Source organism: Triticum aestivum, chromosome 1A, assembly GCF_018294505.1.
Source record: "Triticum aestivum cultivar Chinese Spring chromosome 1A, IWGSC CS RefSeq v2.1, whole genome shotgun sequence".
Classification (NCBI taxonomy): domain Eukaryota; kingdom Viridiplantae; phylum Streptophyta; class Magnoliopsida; order Poales; family Poaceae; genus Triticum; species Triticum aestivum.
In genome coordinates, this window is record NC_057794.1 from 410,998,993 (window position 1) to 411,012,365 (window position 13,373).

Genomic DNA, 13,373 nt, shown 5'->3' on the forward strand with positions numbered 1-13,373 from the left:
GGAGTCAAGATCGTCATCATCTAGCTCAAGTGGACCATGTGCAAGGCAAAGGTTTGCCCTTGATAGGTTTTCTATTTTACCGGTCTCATGTTGGTAGTTGGGAGACCGGGTTATAGGATCGATTGCCATACTATCAAGGGGGGCTCTCGATGAGTAGCTTGATCGTATCGTTCGTTGAGAGCTCAAACCATTGCATCCTTGCATCATCTTTCTTGGTTCTTGTTTGGTTCTCTTTGTGAGTCTTAGAGCTTACGGTCATCTTGTTGACAAGCTTGAGTTCATCGAAAATGGAGTTCACTTGCATCTTCTATGATGTTTTCGATGTTGGAGGTTTTGCCGGTTCTTCTTGGTTGGAGGTTTCACTCCTCTTTTTGTTAGGCATACCTCCCCTGTCGGAGTTTTGATGCTACTCGTCGTCTTGTTTCCAACAAGCTTGAGTTTGCTCAATTCGGAGCTCATATGCAGAAGTTATGGCAGTTCTAGTTTTCTTGAGTGTGTTTTTTGTCAGGGTGCCAGCGGTAGTACCGTGGTACCCAGCGGTAGTACCGCTGAGGAGTCACAAGCGGCAGTACCGCTCCACAGTGGTAGTACCGACGGTGACTCCGCAACAGTACTACCGTTGGCTTACCAGGTCCCTACCGCGTCGATTCGAGGGGTCTTTTTCTGTGTCGGATTGTGCGGTACCTCACTGCGGCAGTAGTGCGGCAGTACCGCTCCTTAGCGGTAGTACCGCCCTTCCTCCGCAGTAGTACCGCCCGATTCCCTCTTTCCCTTTACCCTTCGTTCTGCGCGGCAGTACCGCCGAAGGGTGCGGTAGTACCGCCTAACCCAGCGGTAGTACCGCTGTCTCCTACGGTACTACCGCCCCAAGGTTCATGTTTTGTTACTCCTTTTCCCTGTTTCTTCCGCCTGAGCGGTACTACCGCTCATGGAGCGGTAGTACCGCTCGTGTGCGGGCTGAGCACATAACGGTTGGATTTTCCCCCTCCTATAAAAGGGGGTCTTCTTCCCCAATGAACCTTATCCTTTGAGCTCGTGTTCTTCCCCCATTGTTGACCTTCTTCGAGCTTGCTAACTCTCAATCCCTCCATGGATTCTTGCTAGTTTTTGAGGGAAAAGAGAGAGGAGATCTAGATCCACATTTCCACCAATCACTTTCTCCTCTATGTGAGGGGAACCCCTTGGATCTAGGTCTTAGAGTTCTTGGTGTTCTCTTTCTTGTTCTTCCTCTCATTTTCCTCCCTGGCATTAGTTGCTTCGGTGGGATTTGAGAGAGAAGGATTTGGGCACTCCGTGTGCCCTTGCCATTGCATTTGGTGCATCGTTTTGAGTTCTCCACGTGATACGTGGAAGTTACAAGTTGAGAATCTTATTACCCTTGGGTGCTTGGTACCCTTGAACTTGTTCCTCTTGGGTGCTTGGGCGCCCTAGACGGTTGTTGGTGTTCGGAGCTCAATCATTGTGGTGCAAAGCTCCGGGCAAGTGTCGGGGTCTCCAATTAGGTTGTGGAGATCGCCCCGAGCAATTTGACGGGTACCGGTGACTGCCCCCAAGGGTTGCCAAAGTGTACGGGTTCGGTGACCGCCCCCAAGGGTTGCCACTTGTACGGATTCGGTGACCGCCCTCAAGGGTCCCTTAGTGGAATCACGGCATCTTGCATTGTGCGAGAGCGTGAGGAGATTATGGTGGCCCTAGTGGCTTCTTGGGGAGCATTGTGCCTCCACACCGCTCCAAACAGAGATTAGCATCCGCAAGGGTGTGAACTTCGGGATACATCATCGTGTCCTCGTGCCTCGGTTATCTCTTACCCGAGCCCTTTACTTATGCACTTTACTTTGTGATAGCCATATTGTTTCTTGTCATATATCTTGCTATCTCATAGTTACTTATCTTTCTTAGCATAAGTTGTTGGTGCACATAGGTGAGCCTAGTTGTTTTAGGTTTTGTGCTTGGCAAATTAACCGCTAGGTTTATTCCGCATTTGTTCAAGCCTAAACTGTAATTATTTTAAAACGCCAATTCACCCCCCTCTAGGCGACATCCACGATCTTTCAGGTGGTGCGCTCGGTTGCGGCTCTAGGTGGCGGTGGCAACGGAGGCGACATGGCTAGGCGGCAGTGAGCTCTCGGGTCTAGTGGAAATAGCGGCTAGAGCGGCCAAACGGCATGGGAAGAAGAGGGGAACGGGTCAGCGACTCACCACGAGGGTGAGGCGGGGTTCGCTCTGTGGGCGGCGAATCGAGCAACGGAGGCCGTCGGTGCAGAGGATGAAGATGGCATCGAGGACGGCGTTGTAGGGCTTCCGGCAGGGCGTGGCTCAGTGGGGAGGAAGAGGGGGTCGAGGCGGAGCTTCTGAGCGCTTCGGCGAGGCGAGGCAGTGGCTGTGGCCACGGCAACAACGAGTGGCAGTGACGGCTGCGCTCGGGCATGAGAGGGAGAGAGAGAAGAGGAGGGGAAGGAGCATAGGGAGAGTGAAAGAGCAGTCGGGGCAGCGTGGTGTCGCGAGGGAGGCCCAGGGCAACGAGGGGGAAGCGGCAGGAAGCAGGTGGTGGCAGGGGCGCATGCCGGCATGCGGCGATCACACGCCTCGCGTCCTTTTGGCGCGAGGTGGAGGACGACTGGCAGATGGGCCCGGTGGGCTGCTACAGTGCCAGGCCGGCCAGGTAAGCGCCAGGTAATCTCTCTCTCTCTTTGGTTAATGTTTTTTTCTATTTCTCTGTAACTTCTAGGCTTTATTAAAAATACCAGAACGTTTCCAAAAATCCTGAAAATAATTGTGGGCTCTGGTTGGAATATTCCCAACAGCCATCACTTAAGTTCAGAATTAATTGAGCATTTAAAATATTATATAGCATTTAAATGCCCAATTGAAAATAGCATATGATTTAATTCAAAAATCTAGGATGGCCTAGAATTATGTGCATCATTTTTGTCACAGGTGCTGGACCAATTCAAAAATGATAAACATTTCTAACGGGCATTTTGGGATCATTGAAAAGATTTAAGTTTGAACCTGGTTGAATTTCATTTGCTGCTAGGGTTTATTATCCCCCAGTTCAAGTTTCTTGAAAATAATAGAATGCATGATGCTCACTGATGCAACTATCTGCAAACAATTCTAGGGCTGTGACAACTCACCCCCACTAAACAAGAATCTCGTCCCGAGATTCAAGCGTGGGAAAAAAAAGGGGAACGCAAACTAACACGATCTTCATGATCCAGGTGGCACTTCATAAGAACGTTGATTCGATCACCATCATTGTCTCGATTTCTTGCCTCAAGAACTCCAACTAACATGACAATGAGAGTAAAGAGAAAACTCTGGAAGGACCAATCTTATCGAAGATCGAACAACTCAGGATCAACTCACGGAGTAAGATATTGAAACATCTCTCGAGCTGAGACACGAAGTACACATCTAGAGGGGTGGAGTGGAACAGATGATGAGGGTTCACTAGGTAGACAACAATTCCACACCTAAGAGGGTGGTGAACGGTTGTCAACGTAGCGAGGATTTGAGTTGCCATGATACCATAACGAGACACCCTAGAGAAGGATGACTCATAGAATTTTCCCTTAAGTGGCAAAAAGAATTACTTTTGATCCAGAGATCAATAAAATTCTCTATACCAGCCTAGGGAAAATCTCAAGCAATCGTTTGAAGGAGTTCGAAAGAATGACATACCCTGACTAGAATGGATGATGTGGACTACCTTGTTGAAGACAACGTAATGGATGATTTTTGCTTATCATCAGAAAAGGATGGGATCCATGGTAGGACCACTTTTGAAGATGATCCTGAACAACAACTGCTGAGAAGGGCAGTCCATAGTAGGATGACACAATGGCGGTGCAAGCTGGGAACAAAATGCAAATGTTGGGAATGTTCCAACCATCATATCTGCCTGAGATTCAGATCTGGTTAGAAATAGGATACTTCAGACTCACATGTCTGAAAAGAAAGTTTGCAACACAATTCGACGAGATGGCGTTGTGAGATTCTCGAGGAATTAACTAAGATAGCAAGTTCCAAAACATGAGTTGGTTTTGCTACATACAAGTGAATACACTGTCCTAGACAAGCATGACCACATAGTAGTCTTATAATAAAACACTACCGAGTTCAGGTGGGGCACCATCAACGAGGATATTGAAGTCTTGTGCATGAACTAGTTTTCGCACAACAACTCCTTTTCCGTGAACAAATCAATCAGTGGATTGGGTGCTAGGGAATACTTATGGGCTAAAGGTTGCAAGTCTTCAAACCATAGAATACTTCGCACATATGCATGACTGACTTGGGATGGTTCCGAAGGAAGCAAAAACAAGCTTTCTCGAATTCACGGCGGCAACTTACATCAAATGCACGTGAATTAGAGGAAGTCACTCCTTTCATCCAAACGTATACCTCATGAGCGGAATATGAAGGCAGTGCTTACAAAGTTTCCAATACTAGTGTAATGTTCAACATGAATCATGGGGAGACAAAATGCTGCTGTTGGGCTCAACAGCAACTCATTAGAATTTCCATATCACTGGACTTCCACCATCATGTGAACACGGTGATAGCCTTGGTCAGACCAAAAGATGTAATGGTGTATGCTCGGGGATCAACCACGAGTAAGACAACATTACGAACATCGTTGGTTCTAATTTGACTTGACGATAGTCCATACTCAAGTCAAAGTTTTGACAAGGCAATAGATCCAACAACTGTCACAAGGACCAATTGATGGAGATATCATCTTTCTTCAACACACACACACACACAAAAGATATCCCTTTGGAATGAACTAAGTTGGGCAAGCTTTTATCTTCCAAATCTCCAAGTTGTTGTTTAGCTTAACCAACTAGCTCAGGGGTATCCAACACAGATTCTTGGAGAAAGGGGTGGTTTATAAGAAACCAATTTGATCACGAATTCAACATAGCGGTCAGGTGACAACCTGGTAATACTTCCGAGAAGATATTCGGAACATCACGAACCACCGATATGTTATTAAGCTCGAGAACAATCTTGCTTTTCAGAGCAAGATGATATGATCAAATAAGCAAGGGATTGAATAATCCTAACTCATTGATCGAAGAGTGCACTGGGAATAAGGACTAGGTAGCACAATCTATTCTAGAATGATGATTCAATAACCAACACGCTAAGAATGAGAATATTGTCCATTTACTACCAACCAACTAGTTGCTAGGAGTATTGATTTCACACATCACGGTCCACTTGTCGGTATTCCGGTTGCAACAACACGGAACCGAGGAATGAATAATGTTGGAGAGAAATATCACTACATCAAGAGTTCATAAGAGGTGGTGCAATTCTCATGACAATTCTGACATAAGGAGGCAACACTCCAAGGTAGAATAGAACAAAAGCTGGATTGGCACTTTGATCTGCGGAATACAACTGCTTTGACCCAATCCTAGATATGGATGAGGTACTGGAGTTTGTTTCTCCTAGTCATTCCGGAATAGAATGGCTTGATGGATCACATGAATAATAGGCATCGATAACACCAATGCACAACTACTCTTGACCAACAATTGATGGACGAGGGTCAGAATACAACTAAAGAGGGACAACTCAAAGGAACATATAATTTTCTCAGCTATGGATGCATGGATTAGCATGTTAATTCTTTCGGATAACCCATGCAGAAATGTTGAACTGGCAGAGTCACAATATAGAATGGAGAACTCCTCAAGAGTACTCTAATTGTGATATTTTGGTTCAAGAGAACTCCTGCCATATTGGTTCATGGTATTGGAAGAACGTTGTACCACGGACCTCGAGGACTATCACAAAGGTTACTAATATCCTAAAGGAACTATCAAACACTATCAACATGAGGTAAGTAGGGTGAATCTCGGGTTCAAGAACCCATGAATAGAATACCTACCACTACATGGCATCACGGGATGCTTTCGAGAATAATGGCCAGAATCACACACTGGGGATACAATACATGGCTAGATCACTAGGTGACTCCCTGAAACACCTAGGGTCATAATAATAACTCCAACATACACGTCAAGGCAACAGAGTACCTCAACACACCGATTAGTGTGCTTTATCTGGCCCAAAATACAGCGGGAACATGGAGGAAAGATTTGCAAGTGCATCAGACTATTTAGAAACCTAGGGTGACTTAGACAGCATAACGGTTGTAAATGCTCAAAATGATTTGAGACATCCTGCAAAATGGTGGCATAACCACTCAACATCACAATATCAAAGTTCTGAGGCCAGCTATGACATATGGAAGTAGTAGGAACTAAACAGAGGCTTGAACTCAACAATCCTAGGCAGCTATGGTTTAGCAACACGTCATCCTGAGGGATAGAAGAGAAGCCTAGTTCTTAACCCCCGCAGAAAAGAAGAGAGTGACTCAGATCAGAAGGCATAGGGTATAAGAAGTAAAAAGAGCCTTACATTCCCTTCCACAATCAATTCCCCTACATAACTAAAGCATTTCCAGACACAACTTTGACTAGCTTGGCTTGGTAATCCTACAGGCAGTCAGGCTCTGATACCAAAGCTGTCAGGACCACGATTCCAAGTCACACCGGTCTAGCCGGTAACACCTCATATCACTTTGCGGCCTCACGCACCGTATTCACACGGGTTTCGCTTTACCATGGCCCGGGACCTTTTGCGCCTTTTGGCTCACGTATATGATAGTGTCGCTAGCCTCCATATGACAGAGAACCCGGACCGACATGGCTAGTCATGAACCCAAAGCGGCACCAACCTATGGGGATAGGCATACATGAATCACATCGAGCATGTTGGTCAGCAGCGTCTGAATCCGGGCTCTAGCACTGGGCTAACAGGACTCCAGGAACCCAGGCCATAGCAGGCTAGGCAGGACTCCGGATGTCACCGCGTGACATTTCCCCGAAGGGACAGACACAGGAACAAAGTGAAACACATGCTGGCCAGTCAAGTGTCCTGAGCAGTAGTGCTAGGCTAGTGGGACTCCGGTGAACCGGGCTGTAGCGGACTACTAATGGCTCATGGAAGCACTAGAATACATTTCCCCATAAGAGAGGCTGCCAAGGATAAATAACTAGATTGTCGGATACCACACATACCAAGCATTTCAATCATACACACAATATGCTCGATATGTGTAAATACAACATGGCATCACAACATAACTCTACGACTCAAGTATTTATTCATTAGGCTTCGAAGAGCCAGATAAAACAAACATGGGTCTCATGACCCAACATTCAGAGCATACAAGTCAAAGCACATGCGGAAGCTTAACATGTCTGAATACAGACATCTACAAATGGAAAAGGCCGAGAAGCCTGACTATCTACCAGATCCTGCCGAGGGCACAAGATCGTAGCTGAGGTATCAAGCTAAACGTCGCAGTCCACACGGAACTACTAGCGAGATTGAAGTCTCTCTGCAAAAACATAAATTAAGCAAACATGAGTACAAATGTACCCAAAAAGACTTACATCAGAACTAGCTACATATGCATCAGTATAAAGAAAGGGGTAGTGGAGTTTAACTGCAGCAAGCCAGCTTTGACTCGGTGGCTATCTTGAACTACGACTGCAAGTAACTCTTTTGAGGTGGCACACACGAGTCCACATATTCACCATATCAATACACCACTATGGATCCGCTCCCGTCTCCCTATGAGAACGCCATCCATGGCACTCACGCTTATCTTATGCATTTTAGAGTATCCACTTTCACTTGTCTATGAACTATGCAAGGGGTGCAAGTTTCCATATCCGAGGAATCCGGCTATTCGAATAGATAAAGAAAACCCTGCAGGGGTGTACTTCTTCACACACGCTCCCACCACTTACCGTCGTTTATATGACATGTACTCGGCAACCTTCAAGCGGAAGCCCAACGAGGGTGTCGGCCACGGCCTACCTAAACACTCAAGTCTCTTGTCCAGTTTTATCGCCTATCCAGGTTCCATCCGCAGGGAGTCCAGCCAAGGTTTCCACATACGGCCTCGAACAATGTGAACAGGGTTCCCGAGACACCAAACAGGCTCCCGGTACACCGTGCCACGGTGTATCTACCGCATCATAGCCCACCCCTAGGGTTAGCGCTATGCACGGCCGCCAACACATAACCTACAAACACCAGAAACAAGTTGCAACTCCTAGATAGAGTACTAGGGTGATTAAGAAGCCGAGAGGGTCAATTAAGGATCCCAATGAGTGGTAGTAGCTGTTCATGGATCACAGACATAGTACTCAGTTCCTAAGAACGGTTTCAATGAGACAACCAACCATGTACTCCTACATGGCCTCTCACCGCTACCTTTACCAAATCGTGTTCACACACTTAGCTCACACACAGTAGGACATGTTCATCACCATTTCAATTCATTCCTGATGAATCAGACCCAACACAACTCTATGCAATAGCAGGCATGACAAACAAGCATGAATGAGTAGGCACATCAGGGCTCAAACAACTCCTACTCATGCTAGTGGGTTTCATCTATTTACTATGGCAATGACAGGTCATGTAGAGGAAAGGGGTTCAACTACCGCAGCATGTAACAGTTGAATCGTTGTTGTCCTAATGCAGTAAAAGAGAGCAGGAGCGAGAGAGTGGGATTTTATCGGAATGAACACGGGGGTTTTGCTTGCCTGGCACTTCTGAAGATAATATAGCTCTTCATCGGTGTCATCAAACTCATCGTCGGAACACGTCTATCGAGAGGCGACAACCACCGGTAAACACAGGAAGAACACAATAAATGCAAATGCGACAATATGATGCATGATCATGACATGGAAATATGCTATGATTTGTACTAATGCATCTAGCAACAATTTAAATGAAGTCCATATGAACCAAGGGTTCATATGCAAACTCAATAAGGGGTATTTAAAATGCCATTATCATGTTTTCACTTATACAGGGGGTATAAGTTGGTTGAACATGCATGAACGTAGCATAAATGGATAGATTGGATTTTTCTGATAATTTTTCATATATAATTTATTTCATTCTGAGTTATAGATTATTTTCTATGATTTTTAGAAGTTTAGGCAATTTTTTGGAATTTCCTGAATAAGAATAAATCTAGAATATGAGTTATTGTGTCAGCACTGCATCATTGTGATGCGAGCTGGTCAACTGGGCGCCTCCAGGTCAAACCTGACCAGTAGGGCCCGCTAGTCAGTAGTTAGTTAACTAACTAGAGTTAGTTAGTGTTAAACTAATGCTAATCCTAATTTAGTTTGTGGCCTGGGGCTCACACGTCAGTGACCCAGGGGGTCAAACTGGGCCCACCCGGGGTCAACTTGGTCAGCGGGGTCAAACCCCTGGCCAACAGGGTCAAACCTACTGGCGGCATGACGCCGGCAAGGCCAGACGCGGCGGCGCGGCTTGCGAATGCGCTATAGGCGGCGGTTTCGTGCGCTGAGGGCACCAGGGCATAGCCCTTGCTCTCGCGCATCTAGTGGAGACAGCAGCAGGTCACGGGGTCACCGGAATCGACGCCGGCGACGGGTTGAGCGGCGGCCGGAGCTACGGGTGTGCTCGGCTTGGAGCTAGGGGGCACGTGGGGAGGAGCTGGTGGTGGCTACGGGTGCGCGAAGACGCACTGAGCACGGTGGTGCGCTCGGTTGTGGCTCTAGGTGGCGGTGGCCACGGCAGCGACATGGCTGGGCGGCGGTGAGCTCTTTGGTCCGGTGGAAATAGCGGCTAGATTGGCCAAACGGCATGGGAAGGAGAGGGGAACGGGTCAGTGGCTCACCACGAGTCCAACGAGCGCGAGGGCGAGGCCGGGGACGCTCTATGAGCGGCGAATCGAACAACGGCGGCCGTCGGTGCAGAGGATGAAAATGGCGTCGAGGACGGTGTTGCAGGGCTTCCGGCAGGGCGTGGCTCGGTGGGGAGGAAGAGGGGGTCGAGGCGGAGCTTCTGAGCGCTTCGATGAGGCGAGGCAGTGGTTGTGGCCACGACAACAGCAAGCGGCGGCGACGGCTGCACTCGGGCATGAGAGGGAGAGAGAGAGAGCAGAGGAGGGGGAGGAGCATGGGGAGAGTGAGAGAGCGGTCAGGGCGGCGTGGCGTCGCGAGGGAGGCCCAGGGCAACGAGGGGGAAGCGGCAGGAAGCAGGAGGTGGCACGGGCGCGTGCCGGCGTGCGGCGATCACACGCCTCGCATCTTTCTCGCGCGAGGTGGAGGACGACTGGCAGATGGGCCTGGTGGGCCGCTACAGTGCCAGGCCGGCCAGGTAAGCGCTAGGTAATCTCTCTCTCTCTCTCTCTCTCTCTCTCTCTCTTTGGTTAATGTTTTTCTATTTCTGTGTAACTTCTAGGCTTTATTAAAAATACTAGAACGTTTCCAAAAATCCTAAAAATAATTGTGGGCTCTGGTTGGAATATTCCCAACAGCCCTCACTTAAGTTCAGAATTAATTGAGCATTTAAAATATTATATAGCATTTAAATGCCCAATTGCAAATAGCATATGATTTAATTCAAAAATCCAGGATGGCCTAGAATTATGTGCATCATTTTTGTCAGAGCTGCTGGACCAATTCAAAAATGATGAACATTTCTAAAGGGCATTTTGGGATCATTGAAAAGATTTAAGTTTGAACCTAGTTGAATTTCATTTGCTGCTAGGGTTTATTATCCCCCATTTCAAGTTTCTTGAAAATAATAGAATGCATGATGCTCACTGATGCAACTATCTGCAAACAATTCTAGGGCTGTGACAGAGCGAGTGTTCTGTGTTTCTATTAACTGTTATAACCCCGTGAGGTCCTGGCATTTGGAGCTTGAGGTATGCATAATGTGGTACCGCATTGAATCTGGCGAATGCGGTTCATCCGAGCAGTGCGTGATAGCCACTGCAGAAGGGGACGATATCGAAGATCAACTCCTCGCTTTGGAAGTTGTCCGGGGCCGAAGGCCATTTCTAGTGTGATTGAGCACGTGCAACAGGCCTCTACACCTGGTATGACACCTTTAAAGGTGGTTTTTGTGGGTTTGATCCTTGAGGGGTCGATACCCATTTTGCACATTGTATCCTGATAGAGCAGGTTCAGGCTACTGCCACCGTCCATAAGGACTCGAGTGAGGTGAAATCTGTCGATGATGGGGTTAAGGACCAATGCGGCAGAACAGCCATGACGGATACTGGTAGGGTGGTCCCTGTGATCGAAAGTGATCAGACAAGAAGACCATGGGTTGAACTTTGGGGCGACTGGCTCCATCGCATAGACGTATGTCACACCCTAGCTAGTTCATGCATTAGAGTGATGCATCATGTCTTCTTTTCCAGAAAACTGAAATGGGGATGACGGAACCCCCAGCACCCCCTGGAAACAACTAGGGTTTACTAAAATCTTTTTCAATGAACCTGAAATGCCCTTCTAAAAAGTCCACCCTTTTTGTTTTGGGGTTAGAACCTCAGACAAAATGGGTTCACATTTTCCAGGACACCTAAGGTCATTGGATTAAATCATTACTATTTGCATTTGGGCAATTTAAATCCTATAAATATTTTAAAATGCCCAAATAATCCTAAAAGTATTTTTAGGCTGTTGAGAATATTCCCAAACGTGCCTCTGAATATTTTCAGGTTTTTCCTAAATGGAATAGTATTTTTACTATTTCAAAACACAGAACAGGAATAAATAAAAGGAAAAACATAAAGCAGAGACTAGAGGCTTACCTGGCGCCCACCTAGTAGGCCCACCTGCTGTCCCAGCCCAGCCACCGCTCCAGCGAGCTGCTTGGCTTGGCCAGGCAGGCAGGTACTCGACACCGGCACCAGCGCGCGCCATGCAGCTGCCCGCCGCCCTGCTTGCTCCCCTCGTCGTTCTGCTGCCCTGGTTCGATCACCCACTTCTCCCCCGAGCTCGCAGACACGCCTCCTCCTCCCCAGCTCCTCTCCCTCGCTCTCCCGCACCCTGGCCGATGCTGTCGCGCCCGCGCCTCCGTGATAACCGCGTCCGTCGTCGTCCCCGTGCCGCGTCACCGTGTCCGTTCACTCCGCCATCGTCGACTACATTGAGCAGGCCGGGCCCCGAGCGCTCGCCCGCTCTGGAGTCACCCCTGACCCCGTCTCCTCAACTCCGGACGCCGAGATCACCATTGTCGCCACGCTCAGCTCCGACCTTCCCCGAGCCCGCTTCGACGCTTGCTGCAACCACCGTGAGCTCAGCTCCATCCTTCCCCTCTCTGTTAACTCTCTCCTGCACTGTATGCACCGCACCACGATCACCCGCACCCGCCGCCGCCGAGCTCGTCACCGATGTGACTCCGGCCACCCACCAGCCACACCACTGTGACCAATGCACTCACCGCACTCGTAGGAACCCGTAGCACCACTCCACGCGCCTTGTCGTGCCCCGTAGCCTCGGTTCGACCTCACCCGAGCTCCGGCAGCTGCACAGCTCGTCGCCGGCGACGTTTCCGGCCACCCCGAGCTCCACCTCTGCCACCAAACGATGCGGCTTTCTCCCATCTACGCGTAGATGCTCTCCGCCGCCCATTTGGTTGACCCCGTGTGGGCCCAGGTTGACTTCCCCCAGAGTCTATGACAAGTGGGACCGCCCTGCTAATTCACTTAGATTAGCACTATATAAATTTAGTTAGTTAATTAACTACTGACACGCGGGTCCCACTGGTCAGGTTTGACCTGGACCGGCTCCGTTGACCACTGACGTCACCCTGACGCAATGCTGACGCAATAATTCAATTACTTGAATTATTGTTATACAGGAAATTCTAGAAAAATATTACAAATTTCAAAAATTCATAACTTTTAATCTGTAAGTCCAAATGCAAAGACTTATATATGAAATTTGATCAGAAAAATTCAATCTTTCCATCTGTAATGGTTTCATGCATGACAAAACATTTTAACCTTGCTGTTTAGGTGAAACAAGCTAATGCACTTATATGGCTTAAGAACATAAGCTTCCATTTGAATCCTTGATTCAAATAGACTCAAACCAGCTTGTTTCACATTGCATTAGGCATGACACCTCATATTGCCATGTCATAGCATGCATCATATTGTTGCATATTGCCATGTGATGATTGTGTTCTGTGGTGTCTTTCGTGGTAGGTTCTGCCTCCGAGGATATTTCCGAGTATCCAACTGAAGGGCAGTTCTCTACTACTACTCCATCAGGCAAGCAGCCCCATTGATCATATCGATACAATCCCATGTTCTTGCTCCTGCTCTCATTTACTGCATTGAGACAACAGCGTTTCAAACTGTTGTGTGCTGTGGTAGTTGAACCCTTATCCTCTGCATGACCTGTCATGGCCACAGTAACTAGATGAAACCCACTAGCATGTGTAGGAGTTTATTGATCCATGTATGTGTTTCCTACCTTGCTATGCCTGCT